Here is a 20,736-nt window from a genome sequence, read left to right as displayed (position 1 = left end):
ATCTTCAAGGGTAGTGCTTTGTGATGTCACAGCCACCCCAGCGCTACCATTGGCTGACCAATCAAAGCTGATGGGTGTGGCTCTTCATTGTCCTGGCACGGTATATATAGAGAGGCCAGGAGCCTTGGAGTAGAGCACACTGTTGCTACTGACATGGCAGAGGAAAGTACAGTCCCCCAGGAGCCTAACCGTGATGCACGGAGAAACACCGAGAGGTCAGAGCAACAAACACCGGGGGGCCAACGCAGAAGGCAGAGGATGAATTCTCCACTCCAGGGCTATAAGATGGAAGAGGTCAGATTACCCGACTCACGTGCCTCCTCTTCATCCCCCACCCAGGACTTACCCAGCCCTTCCCTGGCACAAACCCCTTCTCAATCCACACCCATTCTCTCAAAGTTCTCCTTCCCATCCTCTTTCCCCAAATCAATATCTTTCTGTATCACTTTGTTTTCCGACCAGATTCAGGAGGTGGTCGAGTTAAGAAAATCAGTCCATCGTCAGAATTCGGTAAGAGGTTCTACACAGAAAAAGTCAAAGATGCTAGCATTGTATTACTGGCGGAGTACAACAATGACTAAAGAGCCAGAGGAGGATGAAAACGTCCCAGAGGGCTCTTCCAGCAGTTCATAAAGTGCTGCCCTGGGTCTATCAGGTGACTGAGACCTTGCTGTCTCTGTTGTCTCTCCAGAGAAAGCACTGGAGACATGGTCACCTGTGTAGAGACCAAATAAAAAAGCCCTCAGCTATTGATGTACAAGCTGTTGTAGAAAGATGTGTGTGTATCTCTGTCTGTTCTTCGGTGATGGGGACTGAAGGAAGGCAGGAAGGGGCAGGCGTGTGAGAAGGGAGGGAGGTAGTATCCTGCCAGTTTGGGGCCCAGACCAGCCAGTCCATAGTTAGCCAGACACCGGGAGTAAGGACTGGTTGAGGACTGAGCTCTGAAGACAGATTTCTTCCTGAACACTTTATCCTGCTGGTGAGGAGGAAATGGACTTGGTGTTTCCGTGTGTGTTTGGGAGGTCCCAGATGGGGAGAGGGGTGCTGTATGGGTGGTGGCAGTGTGTGTCATCATCTGATTCCACTTTTGATGTTTGACAATGGACAGTTTTGAAGCCTCATTAATTCCCCTTCCCCTTCTGGCCCACATCTGGCCACACTTTATGTTCATCCACTCCCAGCCAGGGAGTAGGTGAACATAAAATAGAAACAGATATGCCTAACCTGAACCATCCAAATTATTTCCGTGCCTAACTTTTCCATAGCCAAGACATCCATTACCCTAAAATATCCTCTAGTGCACGTGGAGAACCTGACCCAATAAGTAATCAAGTTAAGTCTCTGGCCCTTATAATCAGCTTGAAAACTATGGGACCCTATGGACCTTTCCCCCTAGTTAAAATAATACCTTTCACCTCAGTGTTTAAGAAAAGGTTCAATCTAAATGAAAGCACGGTTTTCACAGATTGAAACCCAGTATATAAGACCTATTTAGAGAAGGTGTGGTTATCCCCACTTCTGCTGCATTTAACAGCCAAGTTTTACTTGTTCTTAAACCCGGCAAAACAGGACCGGTGCCTCAGTGTGAATTCGTACCCTTGGCGTCATGGCCCCACCTATTGAAATGACTGATTCCACCCAATAATAAATAAGTAACTGGTAAATACTTTGCAGTTAGAGCAAAGTATTTGGCTAGCATGTTCTATTCAGTGCCTAGTTCAACAACCTCTCAGCTGCAGTTAACCTTCACCTTTAAAGGGACACAATACACCTTCACCTGGGTACTCAATGGGCTCAGTCTCCACGCCTGCCATCTCACATAGTCTTCACAGGCAATATTTTAACCAGCTCTAACTTTTTTCGGGTACACAGTTATGACATCACACTAATGACATCCTCCTTTGAGGAGATTCACATGAGACCCATAGTACAGGGCCCCACCACTTCAGTTAAGCTCCTGAAAATAATTTAGTAAGTTGAGGGCTTTCTCCAGTCCTGACAGTGTCAAGAAACAGCTTTTAGTCTTCTTAGGACCCACATTGTTAAAACAAGCCCTACATGTTTTCGACATGTTTAGATTCTGGAGGCAACACTCCTCATTTACAAAGCTTTTTTTTTGTTCTGTAACTTGCAAATAGGCCCAACTTGAATGAGACCCCCTGTAAAAAGATACTAGAATCTGCCTGAATGGCCATAGAACAGGCATTCCTATTACGGCCCCCCGGGATTCCTTCACTGTGGGAGCTTTAGCAACCTTCTCTCATATATCTTGGAGTCCCTCTACCATCAGTGATGGCCGTTAGTTGCATGGGCTTCTGATACAAGGAACTATCTTCCTTGGCCCAATGCTGTATGCCATTAGTGTAGCAATTGGTGGGTACATACTGGACTTTCCTGGAAATATAGACTATCTCAGGTCCTGAACCTGTGACCCTCAGTATACAGCTGCCCGTTAGGCCTTTGATCATGGAAACAGCACCCTGCAAGCCCAGCACAGCTAGTGAGGCCTCCTTGCTACAGGATGGAGCTGAACCTGGTCTCTCTGCATACCCTACTTTGAGGAGAGGGTAACGTCCCCTGTGCTGGGTCCCTTGCCGGATGCCACAGTGCTAGAGGAGGTCATCTTTTAGAACACTTGGATACCTGGGGAGCCCCTTTGGCTCAACACAGTGAATACCAAAGGGGGTTCATTCACTTAACCAATGGCATTGCCACTGTCACACTTAATGGAGCTTGCTTGACTCTTGCTGCTTTTCATCTCTTAATCAGAATGTTCCTGATAAAGGACAGGACACAGGATCAGCTCAGTTGGCCAAACTTTAGCCAGTTATCTGAGCACTTGGCCATGTCTTAGCCAACAATTGGCCTCATCTTCACATTTTTATAGATCTTTGGGCCACTGCCAGCGGTCTGACCATCTGTTCTGGCCAATGAAAACAATTCCTTCTCCAAGATTGCCTCATTTGGGGTAAAGAACTCATAGAATCTCTTGCCTCACGGATACCCAAAATATAAATCAAGGTCACACATCTTCTGCACATATTAAAGCCACAATACAATGTCTCACCATAGCACTCTTTACCTTCTTTGAAGTTCTGCACATTGATAGAGAGACTAAGGCACTCATTTCACTTCTCAGAATATATAGTACTAGCTCTTGATAGTACTAGATATTCAATGGAACGTTCACCTTTCTTATTGGTCTCATGCTGCAGGTGCCATAATGGCTTACATAAACAAGTCCAAATTAAATTAAATAAACCACGCAATGTTTTAGTTATCAGACAAACACCATGGGTAAGTTGTCATTGAGACTGATCCCATTTTTTCAGTTTTATTGAGGTATAATGGATAAATAAAAATTTTATATACTTAAGGTGTAGAAGTTGAAGTTTAGATTATTTCTATATCTATTCCTATATCTATAGAATGAAAGAATCACAACCATCTAATTACCCAACACTTCACAGTTACCAGTTTTTTTCTTTTTTCTTTTTTTGGTCTAACTGAATTTTTGATGCATAACTCATTATGTGAGTAATAATCCTTTTCATACCTTCTTGGTATATGTGTGGCATCATTAGTCTTGACATTCAAACCAAATTTTGGGTGAGGGATGTACATTCCACTTCTGTGAGGTGACAACAAGCTCACATATCCATAAATATATATATATATATATATATATATATATATATATATATATATATATATATATATATATATATGTAGATATACTCATAGGCATATGAGTATGACACTTTAAAAAAGATACCAGTATTTCAGGAAAGAAATATGTCCTGAGTGCCTAGTAGGTGTCAGATATTACTCTTGGTTCTGGAATTAGAGTGAAGAACATGAAATCAATAGTTCCTGTCCTCAAGTAACTTCTGTTTTCATGGGCAAAGGGGTCGTTCTTGTTGTTGGTGTGGGGAACCTTCTCTAAGGAGCTGATATTTGAATCAAGATCTGAATAATGAGGTCGAGTCAGCTGTGTGAAGACTTTGAAGAAGAGCATTTTAGGTAGACTAGCAAGTAGCAATGCCGTGAGGCCAGAACGAGAAGAGTGTGTTGAGGAAGAGCAGAAGGGTGAGTGACTGGAGTGCAGTCAGAGAGGGGCAGAGCGGAGATTGATGACCGAGACTGGAGAGGCTGGCAGAGAAGTGGTCACATAGGGACCTGCAGGGTAAGAACTTGGATTTTATCTTACGTGCAGTGGAGGGCCACTGGATGGTTTGATAAAGGAAAGTGATGTCGTCTGATGTATGTTTTAGAAAGTTCACTGGATGTTGTGAACTGTGTAGGACCAGAGGGGTGACAGGCTGTTGGGACAATACAGGTGTGATATGATGATGGCTGGGACTAGGGTTTAGCAGGGGGAATATAACTTAGTGTCTAGTTGAGCAGTTGGGAGCATAGGATTTAAAGTCCGATCTCAATTTACAGCTTCACCACCTAAAAGCTATTTGAACTTGAGTACGTTTTTTAACTCCTGTAAGACTTAGTTTCCTCATCTGTAAAAAGGGAATGATTGTAACATGTATCTAGATCTTAGAGCCATGCTGGGATTAAATGAGGTAATTTATGTAAAACACCTGACATTATATTAGGCCAATAATAAGCATTTGATTAAATGGCTTCTGTTGTTATCATCTATGATATAAATACATACATGCATAATCCTTGCTTCTTTCTCCCCCACTCCCCAAAAGCTAGTGTGTCTTATGTTAACTGCTGCTAACCCATGAGTACTGAACCCTTGTGTTTTCCTTGAAGACACAGTATTTTGGGGCACCTTACCTCAATGGTCAAGCATTCTGGTACCTTGAGATACTTTATAATGTGTCTGTATATGGCTTATGATGAATTTATTCAGTAAGTGGCAGTAGTGTCTGATTTCTAACATTCTCTTCTTTCTACCTAATGAATCATTGCTTGAATACCTATCCCCTTTTCTCCAACCTCTTCCACAGGTCCTAAATGAACAGCAACCCATATTTCTTCCTCAACTGCAAACCTAATGTACTGAACTTAGTCAGATTGCTTTGACAGTTGCTTCCTTTCATTAAACGCAGCTTAGAGTTCTTCTTCCCTCAGAAAAACCTGCTTGCATGTTTCAAAGCAGGTTCTCATTTTATTAGTTCCTGATCAGGACTCTTCCAAAGTCTCTTGTTCCATTTGCCCATCTTCCACACATTACCATCATTTGAGACTATAAATAATAAACTGTTTACTTCCTCCTCCACATTCTTGATGAATGAAATAGGACTAGATGTTGATTCCTTCCTCTTTGAAGGGATTGCTTTCCCTTCCCCACCTAAGGCTGGTGAGTGATGAAAGCATCCTCAGTCTTTAAGGCTAAGCTCAAATGGTTCTTTCCCTCTGAAGCCTCTCTACCACCAATGCCTGCAGAGTTCATTGCCCCTATGGTCCTACAAATTCTTATATTAAAGCAATAGCCATATTGTATTAGAATGGTTCATTTATATGTTTGTCTTGTTGTAATATACAACGAGAAGGTGCATATTTCATTCATCTCTGTAATCCCAACCACTTTAACACACCTGACACAATGTCACGGTTGCTGCTCAATGTAGTTTGATGAACTGCTGGAGGACTGAACAATCAAATCATTCTGTAGATACTGGGTCATTTCCTTAACCTGCTCTATAATGTTTGCTTTAGAAAATGTTAAACTTAAAATCATGTAAAATTTTTATTTTGAAAAACTCAAAGTACAAGAAAGAGAGTTAAAAAAAAGAACCCTAAACACTAAAAACTCAAAACACTCTCTATGATATGCACACTTTCAGCAACTATCTCTTTGTACATGGCTTTACACATATGTAATTTACATGTGCATTTACATAAAGCAATTATATATAAATGTTGAGAATTATATATATATATATATTCATACATATACATAAATATTGAGAAAGACTGTACATCTATAGGATTTTTACACTTCATTAGCCACTCCTCCACTGGATAAGCAGTGTTAAAAGCCTGGTGTGAATCTTTGCATATCTTTGTCTATGTTCATAAATAAGGTAACATACATATGTATGCATAAAAACATATAGGGGCACTATTTTACTCTTTACTGCACGTAGTTTTTCTCACTTAGAAACATTTCAGAGAAATGTTTTCCACATCGTCTGGTATAGACTTAACACACTTTTTAAACTAGTTATGTAAAATGCAATGGTTTGAGTGAAAGACAACTTATTAAACCATTCCTCTATTGAGGACATTCAAGTTGATTCCAGTTTTTTGGCTACTAGAAAAAACGTTGCAATTAATCTCAATATATACGTAAAATTTATCTTGTTCATATTCACTGTTATATACCCGTGCTTTTATCTTCTATGGAAGAAGGCCCCGGAAATGGAATTGCTAAGTTAAAGTTTATGTAAATTCTTAATTTTAATAGGGGTTGCCAGATTGACTTCCAAATGGCTTTAATATACTGCACATTTCCCTCGGCAAATGTATGAGATAACATATTAACCTCCACAAAACTCCAGCAATGTGTGATAACATGTTTAATGGTCTTAAAGTGATATTTCCTTGTTAATTTAATTTCAATACGCCTGATTGCTAGTAAAGTTGAGTAATTTCACTTGTTTATTGGCAAGGGGGTTTTCTGCCTCCTTGAACAGCCCTTTTTACCCTTTTTAACCACTTTCAATTAGGGTGTTTGTCTTTTCTTATTAATGTGTGGGAAAATTTTTATATGTTGGATATTGAACCCTTTATCTGTCATGTGTCTTACAAATATATGTTCCTGTATTATTTGTCTTCTGGTTTTATTTACCTTTACGTTTGCCATATGATTACATTTTAAGTTTTAAGCACTCAAATATGTCAGTCATTTCTCTAGAGTGTCTAGGTTTTCCAGCTTGCACAGAAATTTTTCTTGACTCCTAGATTATGCATACGTTTTCCATAATATATATATTTTACTTCAACATTTTTATCTTTAGATCATACAGATCTTCATGTTGTGTGAGAGAGGAGTCCAAACTTATTTTATCCCTTTTAATACATATAAATAATAAATGTATGCAGTACTACTAAGAAGAAAAGAGAGTCAAAAAACCAAACAAAGCCCACTTTATTTTGGATACAAATCCAGCCCTGAAACTTACTAGCTGTTGCCCTGAGAAAGTCATTTAATTTATGTGATCCTCTTTCCCCATTTGTAAAAGGGAGATAATAATGTCAACATGACAGAAGTTTTATGAGAATTAATTTATGTCAAACACAGTGACTGGCATATAGATTCAGAGGTCAACAAAGATAGCTATAATGACTGTTGTTTAACTCCCTCTGAAATGCTTTCGCCTTGAACACGCTTAGGAATGCTGATAGGCCCCATCGTGTCTTGCTTCATGGCTCACTTTGGTTTTGCATCTTTAATGGAGTTTTTATTATACAGTGCTCCTAAGGTAAAAAAAAGAAAAGAAAAAGAAAAACATTACAGGAAGTTGGCCTCAAAGATATTATCAACCAGGTAAAGTGCTAGTGAGGTGAACATTAGAGGACAGACTAAGGCGGCCTAGATCCACCTCACAGAGAAATACATCCTTTCACAAAGGGAAAAGATCTGCTAGAAACTCCTGCTTCTAGAAAAATAAGACAAGGATGTTAATAAATATGATGACTTGGGGGAAGGTGGCAAACATATTTGAGGCTCCGAATTTCCAGAGAGTATTTGAGAGAACACTTTGCTCTATATGGCCCAGGGAAATTAACCAAAAGCTCCCTAACTTGGGTGCCCCTCATGCGCCAGATACCATCACTGACAGAACTGGAACCTATAGTCAATACTAAGTGCCCTTATAGATCATTTTTCATTTCATAGGAAGGAGAAATAACTTTCCTAAGCAGTTAGGAAAGTTATTTATTTATTTATTTTGAACAAACACACTTTTTTTTTAACATCTTTACTGGAGTATGATTGCTTTACAATGGTGTATTAGTTTCTGCTCTATAACAAAGTGAATCAGCTATACATATACGTATATACCCATATCCCCTCCCTCTTGCATCTCCCTCCCTCCCACCCTCCCTATCCCACCCCTCTAGGTGGTCAAAAAGCACTGAGCTGATCTCCCTGTGCTATGTGGCTGCTTCCCACTAGCTATCTGTTTTACATTTGGTAGTGTATATATGTCCATGCCACTCTCTCACTTTGTCCCAGCTTACCCTTCCCCCTCCCCGTGTCCTCAAGTCCATTCTCTAGTAGGTCTGCGACCTTTCTTTTTTTTTTTTCGGTACGCGGGCCTCTCACTGTTGTGGCCTCTCCAGTTGTGGAGCACAGGTTCCGGACGCGCAGGCTCAGTGGCCATGGCTCACGGGCCCAGCCTCTCCGTGGCATGTGGGATCCTCCCAGACCGGGGCACGAACCCGTGTCCCCTGCATCGGCAGGCGGATTCTCAACCAGTACACCACCAGTGAAGCCCAGGTCTGCGTCTTTTTTCCCGTCTTGCCCCTAGGTTCCTCATGACCATATTTTTTTAAAGATTCCATATATATGTGTTAGGATACGGTATTTGTTTTTCTCTTTCTGACTTACTTCACTCTGTATGACAGACTCTGTGTCCATCCACCTCACTACAAATAACTCAGTTTCGTTCCTTTTTATGGCTGAGTAATATTCCATTGTATACATGTGCCACATCTTCTTTATCCATTCATCTGTTGATGGACACTTAGGTTCCTTCCAAGCCCTGGCTACTGTAAATAGAGCTGCAATGAACATTGTGGTACATGACTCTTTTTGAATTATGGTTTTCTCAGGATATATGCCCCATAGTGGGATTGCTGGGTCGTATGGTAGTTCTATTTTTAGTTTTTTAGTGAACCTCCAAACTGTTCTCCTTAGTGACTGTATCAATTTACATTCCCATCAACAGTGTATGAGGGTTCCCTTTTCTCCACACCTTCTCTAAGAATTTGTCCATTTCTTCCAGGTTGTCCATTTATTGTTTGTAGATTTTTTGATGATGGCCATTCTGACCGGTGTGAGATGATACCGCATTGTAGTTTTGATTTGCATTTCTCTAATGATTAACGACGTTGAGCATTCTTTCATGTGTTTGTTGGCAATCTGTGTATCTTCTTTGGAAAAATGTCTATTTAGGTCTTCTGCCCATTTTTGGATTGGGTGGTTTGTGTTTTTGATATTGAGCTGCATGAGCTGCTTGTAAATTTTGGAGACTAATCCTTTGTCAGTTGCTTCGTTTGCAAATATTTTCTCCCATTCTGAGGGTTGTCTTTTCATCTTGTTTATGGTTTCCTTTGCTGTGCAAAAGCTTTTAAGTTTCACTCGGTCCCATTTGTTTATTTTTAGTTTTGTTTCCATTTCTTTAGGAGGTGGGTCAAACAAGATCTTACTGTGATTTATCTCAAAAGAGTGTTCTTCTTTTATTTCCTCTAAGAGTTTTAGTGTGTCTGGCCTTACATTAAGGTCTTTAATCCATTTTGAGTTTATTTTTGTGTATGGCATTAGGGAGTGTTCTAATTTCATTCTTTTCCATGTAGCTGTCCAGTTTTCCCAGCACCACTTATTGAAGAGGCTGTCTTTCCTCCATTGTATACTCTAGCCTCCTTTATCAAGATAAGGTGACCATGTGTACATGGGTTTATCTCTGGACGTTTTTGGATGGAACGTCCTATAAATATCAATTAAGTCCATCTTGTTTAATGTATCATTTAAAGTTGTGTTTCCTTATTTTTTTTTCATTTTGGATGATCTGTCCATTGTTGAAAGTGGGGTGTTAAAGTCGCCTACTATGATTGTGTTACTGTCGATTTCCCCTTTTATGGCTGTTAGCATTTGTCTTATGTATTGAGGTGCTCCTATGTTGGGTGCATAAATATTTACAAGTGTTATATCTTCTTCTTGGATCGATCCCTTGATCATTATGTAGTGTCCTGCTTTGTCCCTTGTAAGTCATTATTTTAAAGTCTATTTTGTCTGATATGAGAATTGCTACTCCAGCTTTCTTTTGATTTTCATTTGCATGGAATATCTTTTTCCATCCCCTCACTTTCAGTCTGTATGTTTCCCTAGGTCTGAAGTGGGTCTCTTGTTGACAGCATATATACGGGTCTTGTTTTTGTATCCATTCAGCCAATCTGTGTCTTTTGGTGGGAGCATTTAATCCATTTCCATTTAAGGTAATTATCGATATGTATGCTCCTATTACCATATTCTTAATTGTTTTGCATTTGTTATTGTAAGTCTTTTCCTTCTCTTGTGTTTCCTGCCTGGAGAAGTTGGTTTAGCATTTGCTGTAAAGCTGGTTTGGTTCTGCTGAATTCTCTTAGCTTTTGCTTGTCTGTAAATGTTTTAATTTCTCTGTCAAATCTGAATGAGATCCTTGCTGGGTAGAGTAATCTTGGTTGTAGGTTTTTCCCTTTCATCACGTTAAATATGTCCTGCCCCTCCCTTCTGGTTTGCAGAATTTCTGCTCAAAGATCAGTTGTTAACCTTATGGGGATTCCCTTCTATGTTATTTGTTGTTTTTCCATTGCTGCTTTTAATATTTTTTCTTTGTATTTACTTTTTGATAGTTTGACTACTATGTGTCTTGGCGTGTTTCTCCTTGGATTTATCCTGTATGGGACTCTCTGTGCTTCCTGGACTTGATTAACTATTCCCTTTCCCATATTAGGGAAGTTTTCAACTATAATCTCTTCAAATATTTTCTCAGTCCCTTTCTTTTTCTCTTTTTCTTTGGGAACCCCTATAATTTGAATGTTGGTACGTTTAATCGTGTCCCAGAGGTCTCTGAGACTGTCCTCAATTCTTTTCATTCTTTTTTCTTTATTCTGCTCTCCAGTAGTTATTCCCACTATTTTATCTTCCAGGTCACTTATCCGTTCTTCTGCCTCATTTATTCTGCTATTGATCCCTTCTAGAGGATATGTAATTTCATTTATTGTGTTGTTCATGATTGTTTGTTTGCTCTTTAGTTCTTCTAGGTCCTTGTGAAACTTTTCTTGTATTTTCTCCATTCTATTTCAAAGATTTTGGATCATCTTTACTATCATTATTCTGAATACTTTTTCAGGTAGACTGCCTATTTCCTCTTCATTTGTTAGGTCTGGTGCGTTTTTACCTTGCTCCTTCATCTGCTGTGTGATTTTCTGTCTTTTCATTTTGCTTATCTTACTGTGTTTGGGGTCTCCTTTTCACAGGCTGCAGGTTCGTAGTTCCCGTTGTTTTTGGTGTCTGTCCCCAGTGGCTAAGGTTGGTTCAGTGGGTTGTGTAGGCTTCCTGGTGGAGGGGACTAGTGCCTGTGTTCTGGTCAATGAGGCTGGATCTTTTCTTTTTGCTAGGCAGGTCCATGTCTGGTGGTGTGTTTTTGGGTGTCTGTGACCTTACTATGATTTTAGGCAGCCTCTCTGCTATTGGGTGGAGTTGTGTTCCTTTCTTGGTAGTTGTTTGGCATAAGGTATCCAGCACCGTAGCTTGCTGGTCATTTAGTGGAGCTGGGTCTTGGTGTTGAGATGGAGATCTCTGGGAGATTTTCACCGTTTGATATTACGTGGAGCTGGGAGGTCTGTGGTGGACCAATATCCTGAACTTGCCTCTGCCACATCAGAGGAACAGCCCTGACGCTTGGCTGGAACACCAAGAGTCTGTCACGCACACGGCTCAGAATAAAAGGGAGAAAGAAAGAAAGAAAGAAAGAAAGAAAGAAAGAAAGAAAGAAAGAAAAATGTAAAATTAAATTAAATTAAATTATTAAAGAGTTATTAAAATAAAGAACAAAAATTTATTATTAAAATTTTTTAAGTAATTAAAAAAACGAGAAAGAAGAGAAAAACCAGACGAAGAAACAAATTCACCAATGATAACAAGCGCTGAAAACTATACTAAAAAAAGACAAAAAATGGACAGACAGAACCCTAGGACAAACGGTAAGTGCCAAACTAACTATACAGACAAAATCACGCACTGAAGCATACGCATACACACTCACAAAAAGAGAAAAAGGGAAAAAATGTATAAATAGCGTTGCTCCCAAAGTCCACCTCCTCCATTTGGGATGATTCGTTGTCTATTCTGGTGTTCCACCAATGCAGGGTACATCAAGTTGATTGTGGAGATTTAATCCTCTGCTCCTGAGGCTGCTGGGCGAGATTTCCCTTTCTCTTCTTTGTTTGCACAGCTCCCGGGGTTCAGCTTTGGATTTGAACCCGCCTCAGCGTGTAGGTCTCCTGAGAGCGTCTGTTCTTCGCTCAGACAGGATGGGGTTATAGGAGCCGCTGCTTTGGGGGCTCTGGCTCGCTCAGGCCGTGGGGAGGGTGGGGTACGGAGGCAGGGTGAGCCTGCAGTGACAGAGGCCGTCGTGACGTTGCACCAGCCCGAGGCACGCCGTGCGTTCTCCCGGGGAAGTCGTCCCTGGATCACGGGACACTGGCAGTGGCGGGCTTCACAGGCTCCCTGAAGGGAGGTGTGGATAGTGACCTGTTCTCGCACACAGGCTTCTTGGTGGCGGCAGCAGCAGCCTTAGCATCTCATGCCCATCTCTGGGGTCTGCGCTCCTAGCCGCGCCTCGCGCCCGTCTCTGGAGCTCCTTTAGGCGGCGCTCTGAATCCCCTCTGCTCGTGCACCAGGAAACACAGAGGGAAGAAAAAGTCTCTTGCCTTTGCGGCAGCTCCAGACTTTTCCTGGACTCCCTCCTGGCTAGACGTGGCGTACTAACCCCTTCAGGCTGTGTTCACACTGCCAGTCCTCTCCCTGTGCTCAGACCGAAGCCCAAGCCTCAGCTCGTAGCCCCCACCCATCCCGGCAGGTGAGCAGACAAGCCTCTCGGGCTGGTGAGTACTGGTCGGCACCGATCCTCCGTGCGGGAATCTCTCCGCTTTGCCCTCCGCACCCCTGTTGCTGCGCTCTCCTCCATCGCTCCGAAGCTGCCCCCGTCCGCCACCTGTTGTCTCCGCCAGTGAAGGGGCTTCTAGTGTGTGGAAACCTTTCCTCCTTTAGGCTCCCTCCCACTGGTGCAGGTCCCGTTCCTATTCTTTTGTCTCTGCTTTTTCTTTTTTTCTTTTGCCCTACCCAGCTACGTGGGGAGTTTCTTGCCTTTTGGGAGGTCTGAGGTCTTCTGCCAGCGTTCAGTGGGTGTTCTATAGGAGCAGTTCCACGTGTAGATGTATTTCTGATGCTTCTGTGGGGAGGAAGGTGATCTCCACGTCTTACTCTTCCGACGTCTTGAAGTTCCCTCCAGTCTATTTTAGAACGTTTTCAACACCTCAAAAAGAAACCCTCGTATCTTGTAGCTGTGAATCCCGTATGCTCCCAACAACTTCTGCCTCAGCCTTAAGCAATTATTGATCTATTTTGTATCTATAGATTTGCCTGTTCTGAGCATTTCATATGAATAGAATCACATAATATGTGTTTTTTTGTGACTGACTTCTTTCACTTAGCATAATGTTTTTAAGGTTCAGCCATATTGTAGCATATATTAGTTCTTCATTCCTTTTGATGTCTGAATAGTATTCTGTTGTATGGATTTGCCACATTTTGTTTGTCCACTGGTCAGTTGTTGGGCATTTGGGTTGTTTCCATCTTTGGGTATTATGAATATTGCTGCTATGAATATTTATGTACAAGTTTTTGTATGGACATATATTTGCATTTATCTTGGGAATATACCTACAAGTGGGTCATACAGTAGCACTGTTTCACCCTCTGAGAAACTACCAAACTTTTCCAAAGCAGGTATACCATTTTACATTCTCACTAACAGTGTATGATGGTTCTGATTTCTCTAAATCCCCACCAACAGTTATGATTATCTGACTTTTGGATTCTAGGCATCCGCATGGGTATGAAAGGGTATCATTCTGTGGTTTTCATTTGTGTTTTCCTGATGAATAATGATGTCAAGCGTCTCTAATGTGCTTGCTGGCCATTTGTATATCTTCCATGCAGAAATGTCTATTTAGATCTTCTGCCCATTTTAAAAGTTGGGTTATTTACCTTCTTATCACAGGCATGTAAGAGTTCTTTATATATTCTGAATAAAAATCCCTTATCAGATACACGATTTACAAATATTTTCTCCCATTCTGTAGGTTGTTGTGCTATATTCTGTACATGAATTATTTGAGTTGATCTTTGCAACAGCTGTATGAGATATTATCCTTCTATTTTTTTTTAGAGATCAGAAAACAGGCTCAGAGTGGTTAAGTACCTATCCTAACTCACAATGCTAGCATGGGATGGTTCCAGGATTTGCACTTAGATATCTATTGGAATTTCAGTTAAAGTCCTCCATCCTCTTGCCTTGATGCTCATATACACAGTTTGTATTTGATGAAAGAAATTGAATCTTAGGATTGTATTGCCCTGTCTATTCTTCACTCGTAGACATTCCAGTGGATAAACACTGAAAATGAAAACACTTTGGTAATACTCCTGAAATTGATTGTCTGGGGACCATGCTGATTCCCAGCAGGAAGGTGTAGCCACAGGGCTCCTGAGGTTGGTTGAATTGATGTTCTGAGTCTGGATTTATAAGCATGGGGAATTGTTCTTTTAAAAGACAATGACAAAGAGAACCCTTCTAATGTGAGCCAGATGCAGCCATGATTTTGAATAAATGTTTGCTGGTAACCATACTTAGGTGGGAACATCTGCCCACTGATGAGCTCCCTGGAGTTTTAGCAGGTGAATTTACGTAGGAAATACAACTCCAAGTACTTCCTCCTGAGGAGAGATGTTAGGCAAAAAGAAGCTTAATTTCCTTTCTTCCATTTTTTGTCCACCTGCCATTTAGGAAGCCTAAGTAAATACATTCCTGTCTTGGGAAAATACCACTTCCACTTGGCCTTCCATCTTCCCCAGCTTTGGCTTTGCAGGTGCCCAGTAAGTGTTGGTGCTTGCATCTGGGCCACATCTGTGCAGGCACCTTGGGTTGTCCAAGAATAGTGCATGGCTCCATAAGCCTATAGTAGCAACCCTCTGACATTAGAATTTGCTGTTGATATTTTTCATACACACTCACACTCTTGAGCAAACACACTAGTTTCCTTTCAAGCCTACCCTCTTAGATGTCCTTACTAGTCTATCTTTGAAATGCTGGATCATCATACAGGATACATGATATTTAGAGGAAACAGGTTTCAGTGGTGTTTCTGGATTCTTCTTAGTTCTAGGTCAGCCTAGATTAAGCAATCTGTAGTCTGGAGGGCTTTACTCACCTCCCAATCTGCCGTGCAGTCACAAGGTCCATCTTGTCTTATCACTTTTACTTAAGTCACCACCCTGCAGATTATCCATCATTAACTAGACCCTTATTCACGTATTGCTCTGCACTTGACGGAATTGGACCCAACCCTCTCCCCAACTTCATGAGCGCTTCTTTCCTGCCCTCTGTAACTCATAGTCTATCATTAAGAAACTCCCCAGTAGCTTCAAGTTGTTCTCTCCGTGTTCCCTTAATCTCTGTTTTATGACTGGAATATGGCTGTGCCTTGAGGAAATCACTTCCCCTGCAGTCCTCTTGAGCAAACGTTAGTTTTCCTCACATACCCCAAGGAGTCGACTCACTGTCACTTTCAAACCATTTCTGCTCCTTTCTCTTTCAAAATTCAGAGCTCATTTGTAGTTCTTGCTATTAGATAATATCATGTGCTACGCCATCTATTTCTTTACCTTCATTCATTAGACACTTTCCTGAGTCTTCTTCTCCACTTTTAGTACTGCCACCATCTTGGCAACTTCAACATCTGTCATCTATGTGGATATTCATCCAGCATTTTTGGCTTTGCAAACCTTTCATGCCCTCAATTCCAATGGTATTTTTCTTCCATCATACTTAAGCCACTCACTCTAATGCTCATGCACTAGAAATTGACATTCTCAAAAATTACAGCAACTCTGAAATCCTGATTTTATAACATACATCTCTTGGGCTACAACTGATTATCCTTCCTAGCAAAATACCTCCCTCACGTGCAGGTATACACACCTTCACACACCCAACTCTAAATATTCTTCAATTTTGAACTCCAATCTGTGAATTCTACTACTTTTCAGCATCAGCCACATTTCTCTTTTCGCATTTCCTCATTGCTTACCAATTTATCATGAGTATCACTTACTTTCATCAACCTTCATCTCCCTACTCACTTTCCCACCCTAGTACTTCCCTGGCAAAACCACAACCCTTGTTAAATTTAGCTATCTACCTGCTTTGTTCCTATATACAAGTGATGGATGTTGCTGTAGAAATTTACAAGACAAAGCTAACTGATCACACCTTAAATTCTTGACCACATATCTTAAATGATCAATCCTTCCATATTATACACCCATTTCCATTACACAAAATGAATATCCAATACTTTATCTTCCCCTCAATTTCTCAAAACCCTACCCTCACTCTTGTTATTTTATGCCCTTATCTCATCCTTCACTGAGAAAACTGAAGAGTCAAGAGAAAATTCTTTTATATTTCCCCACCAAATCTACCATCTTACCAGCATTTGTAATCATACCATAATCGTTTCCTTCTCCACTGTAGAATCTATAAATATTACTCATTCTCATGGAAAGCCAAGATTTCCACATTTGCTACCGATCCCATCTACTAGTGCTCTGAATACCCCTCTTGCTTTCTCAATATTTTTTCTTCTGCAATTATCCCTTTGGATTTTTATGTCGTCAGGTTCATTCAGTCATTTATATTGGCTAGATGCATTCTAGAATCTACCCTCTTAAAAATACACTCTCTTAATACCAAATCCCCCTCCAGCTATAGTCCCATATTTCTCCTCCCCTTAGCACCAAAACTCGCAAAAGAAATTGTCTATCCGCCCCTCACTTTCTGATCTCACATTTTCTCCTTAATACACATCCAGGTTTATATTAAAATATTTTCCACTCTTTCAATTTCCTTCTTATCAAATGTACCAATGACCTCTCTACTAACAAGTTCAACCGTTATTTGTCTGTCCCTATATTACCTGTAAAAGTATTTAATACAGTTGTCCATTTTTTACTTCTTGAAACATTATCTGCCCTTTGCTTTTGTGTTGCTCAATTCACCTGTTTTTTTTTGTTGTTGTTGTTGCTGTTGTTCCCTCCTTTTCAACTCTTTTCATTATATACCTAGGAGTAGAGTTACTGGGTAATATGGCAAGTGTATGTTTAACTTGTTGAGTAACTGCCAAAATGTTTTCCACAGAACCTGTATCATTTTATGTTCCCACCAGACGTGTATGAGTGTTTCACTTTCTCTACATCCTTTTCAATACTTGTTATTTTCTTTTTAAAAAAGTTATAGCCTTCCTAGTGGGTTTGAAGTGGCATCTCATCGTGGTTTTGATTTGCATTTCCCTAACGACTAATGGTATTGAGCATATTTTCATATGTTTGTTGGCTATTTGTATATCTTCATTAGCACAATGTCTATTTAAGTCCTTTACCTGATTTTCAGTTGGGTTGTTTGTATTTTTGTTGTTGAGTTGTAAGAGTTCTTTCTGTATTCTGGATACTACACTTTTATTAAATATATGATTTGCCAGGATCTCTCTTTGGTGTGCCTTTTTGCTTTCTTCATGGTATTTTTTTGCAGAAGAAAACATTTTAAAATTTTGATATAGTCCAATTTACTCTTTCTTTGTTGCTTGTGCTTTTTGTGTCATATCTCGGAAACCATTGCTTAACCAAGTTCTATATGCTTTTGATCCCCATAACTGACCAAAAATGTTGAAACCCATTCATTCAACAGAAATATTCATGGCCACCTACTATGTGCCAGGCTCTACTGTAAATACTGGGGAGAGTGAAGAACAAGATGGTGGAGACAGAGATTGCTAGCTTATCTCCAACATTTAAGTTCTCCTCTTCTACCAGGTAGACTACATTTCTCATTTTCTCTTGTAGTTAGATGTGGCTATGTGAGTTTTTCCCAAGGAAATGTGAGCAGGAGTAATGCATACCCCTTTTGAGCCTGGCCCATAAATATTCCCATGTGCCCTCCTATATGCTCTTTTCTGCTTCTGCAATTGGAATGGAGATGTCCTGGCAGAAATGACAGAAACCACTCTTTTGCCACTTATCTCAATAGGGTTGTGATGAGGATTAAATATGTATATGGGTATTTAGCATAATTCCTTCATAGAGTTAGTAGTCAATAAATGTTAGTTTCGGTAATTATTATTACAGTCTTTGGGTGCTACAGTAGTCACCCAGGATGGGAAACATGTTAGAAACCCCTCATAATTCAGCAGATAGTACAATGAAGTCTGCTCTTTTGTGACCAGTGTGTCAGACCTCCTGAGGCTAGCAGTCTTTTCTCTTTCTACACAGTTTCTCTGTGATGAACCAAGATTATTCTAAGCCAACTTAAATAATATTTAAAGGACCATAATTTGGGAAATACTAATCTAGTGAAACGTAGTTTAACTGAAAACAATATAAGTGTGGTTATAATGGTTATGAGAATTCTAAACTGTGCTAAACACCTTGCATTTACACAACATTATTCTATAAAAGAGCCCTACCACTGCCTCTTCCCCTGCTTCCCTAGATCGGATAAGAAAGCTCAGGTACTCTCTCTTCTGTGGGCCAGGAGGAAGTTCAGGCTGTGCAAAACCTGACCTGTGTGTGGGAACACTCCAGCGTCATCCCCTCACGACCATAAAAGCCAAGCCAGTCTCCTTCTTCTGCTCTCTCAAGCCATTCTTGAACCTGCTTGAGAGCCTGCCCTGCTCTCCCCAGAAAGCCTCCTTATGTAGTAAGGTTTTTCATACTCTCTAGGTGTATGTGTTATCAGTCTCGATATCCAAACCGAATTTGGGTTGAAGGGTCCATCCTGTCTCTGTGGTGTGATTCCAACAACTGGTCCTGTGAGCAGGACATCAAGGTGCTATCCCTTACCACCGGGGGTCTTTCTTCTCTTGCTTTGGCTTTCTAACTGGCTCTGCTCTATGCTGGTGAACAGGCACTTGGGCTACTGCCTGCTGGCTAGCTTGTGCTTTGAACTTGCTTCTTTGTGCTGCATTTGTTAGTCCTACTGAGTGTCTGCTAAAGCTTTGACCAACATAAGTCAGTTGAGCCACTTGGCATATAGTGAAAGGATTCTTGGATTGGGACCTTCCTTAAAGCAGTCCTGAATCCTGTGTCTCAACCTGGACCTATTTGTGATTCTCAGGTTGAATCACGTGTTTCAATTCCAAACTAAGGTGCGACTGATACTAACCTCAAAGAAATGACTCTTACCTTGTGAACACTGGTTGTGTCTCAAACACATGTTGGCCCCCTTTCTATATAGAGCTCAGGAGAAAGACTGACAGTCTGTTCAATATACAGGTCCATTGGATGGTCACTCGTGTGGAGGAAGAGCCGTTAACTATGTGGGATGCTGAGGTCATACTTCTAAAAGTAAATGACTCACTAGTACCTTACAAAATGCTTCTGCTGCTGCCCCTGTGCCTCTGTCATAAATAAAAATGATCCTGATCCTCAGACCTCTAGAGAAAAACATTTGTGTCACCTCTGTGACAAAGCCAAGAGATTAGTTCAACCATTGGCACGGGGAAGTCCATAACACTGATGGTACTGACTTGAATTGAGGTTCTCTGGAAGAAGAAACTTATAAAAACTTTTACCTATAAGAGCAATAACATCTGCAGACCTAATGTAAAAGACAAAACACAAGACCCCAAACTGTCAAAGTCTTCAAGAACAAGAAGTCTAAAAAACTGTCACAGCCAAGAGGAGCCTAAGAAGTTATAACAAGGAATGACTAAATTGAATGTAGAATCTTGGTTGGGATCCTGGGAGAGAAGAAGAATATTAGGTAAAAAATAAGGCAATCTGGGGCTTCCACGGTGGCACAGAGGTTGACAATCTGCCTGATGATGCAGGGGACACGGGTTCGAGCCCTGATCTGGGAAGATCCCACATGCCGCAGAGCAACTAGGCCCGTGAGCCACAGCCGCTGAGCCTGCGCATCTGGAGCCTGTGCTCCGCAACAAGAGAGGCCGCGACAGTGAGAGGCCCGAGCATCACGATGAAGAGTGGACCCTGCTTGCCACAACTAGGGAAAGCACACACAGAAACGAAGACCCAACAGAGCCAAAAATAAAAATAAATTAATTAAAAGAAGGCTCAACATTTAAAAAAAAAGGAATTCTGATGAAATACAGACTTTAGTTAATAATACTGTTTCAGTGTTGGTTCACTAAGTTGAACAATTGTACCATACTAATGTACAATGTTATGAAGGGAAATTTGTTGTGGAGTGTATGAATATGATCTTCACAATTACTCTGTAAACCTAAAACTGTTCTAAAATAAAAAGTTTTTAAAAACCACACAATACCAGGTGATGAGATCTGGGAGACAACATAATTAAACACTGAATGGGGGTGGCCATGTGGAATGGTTTGGAGGGAACACCTTCTCCCTCACATGTGCACCACAAGGATTGAACCAGAGAAGATGAGGAAGAGTGGAAGGTCAATTTGGGAAGGCTCTTTACTGGGTGTTGAGGAAGCACTCCCTTTCTCTAACCAGAGCACCTAGACTCCTCTGCACCCCTCCCCTCCCCCCACGTATCTTCAAGGGTAGTGCTTTGTGATGTCACAGCCACCCCAGCGCTACCATTGGCTGACCAATCAAAGCTGATGGGTGTGGCTCTTCATTGTCCTGGCAGGGTATATATAGAGAGGCCAGGAGCCTTGGAGTAGAGCACA

This window comes from Mesoplodon bidens (assembly GCF_964165515.1).
Source record: "Mesoplodon bidens genome assembly, chromosome: X".
Lineage (NCBI taxonomy): Eukaryota > Metazoa > Chordata > Mammalia > Artiodactyla > Ziphiidae > Mesoplodon > Mesoplodon bidens.
Note: the sequence above shows the minus strand (reverse complement) of the source record.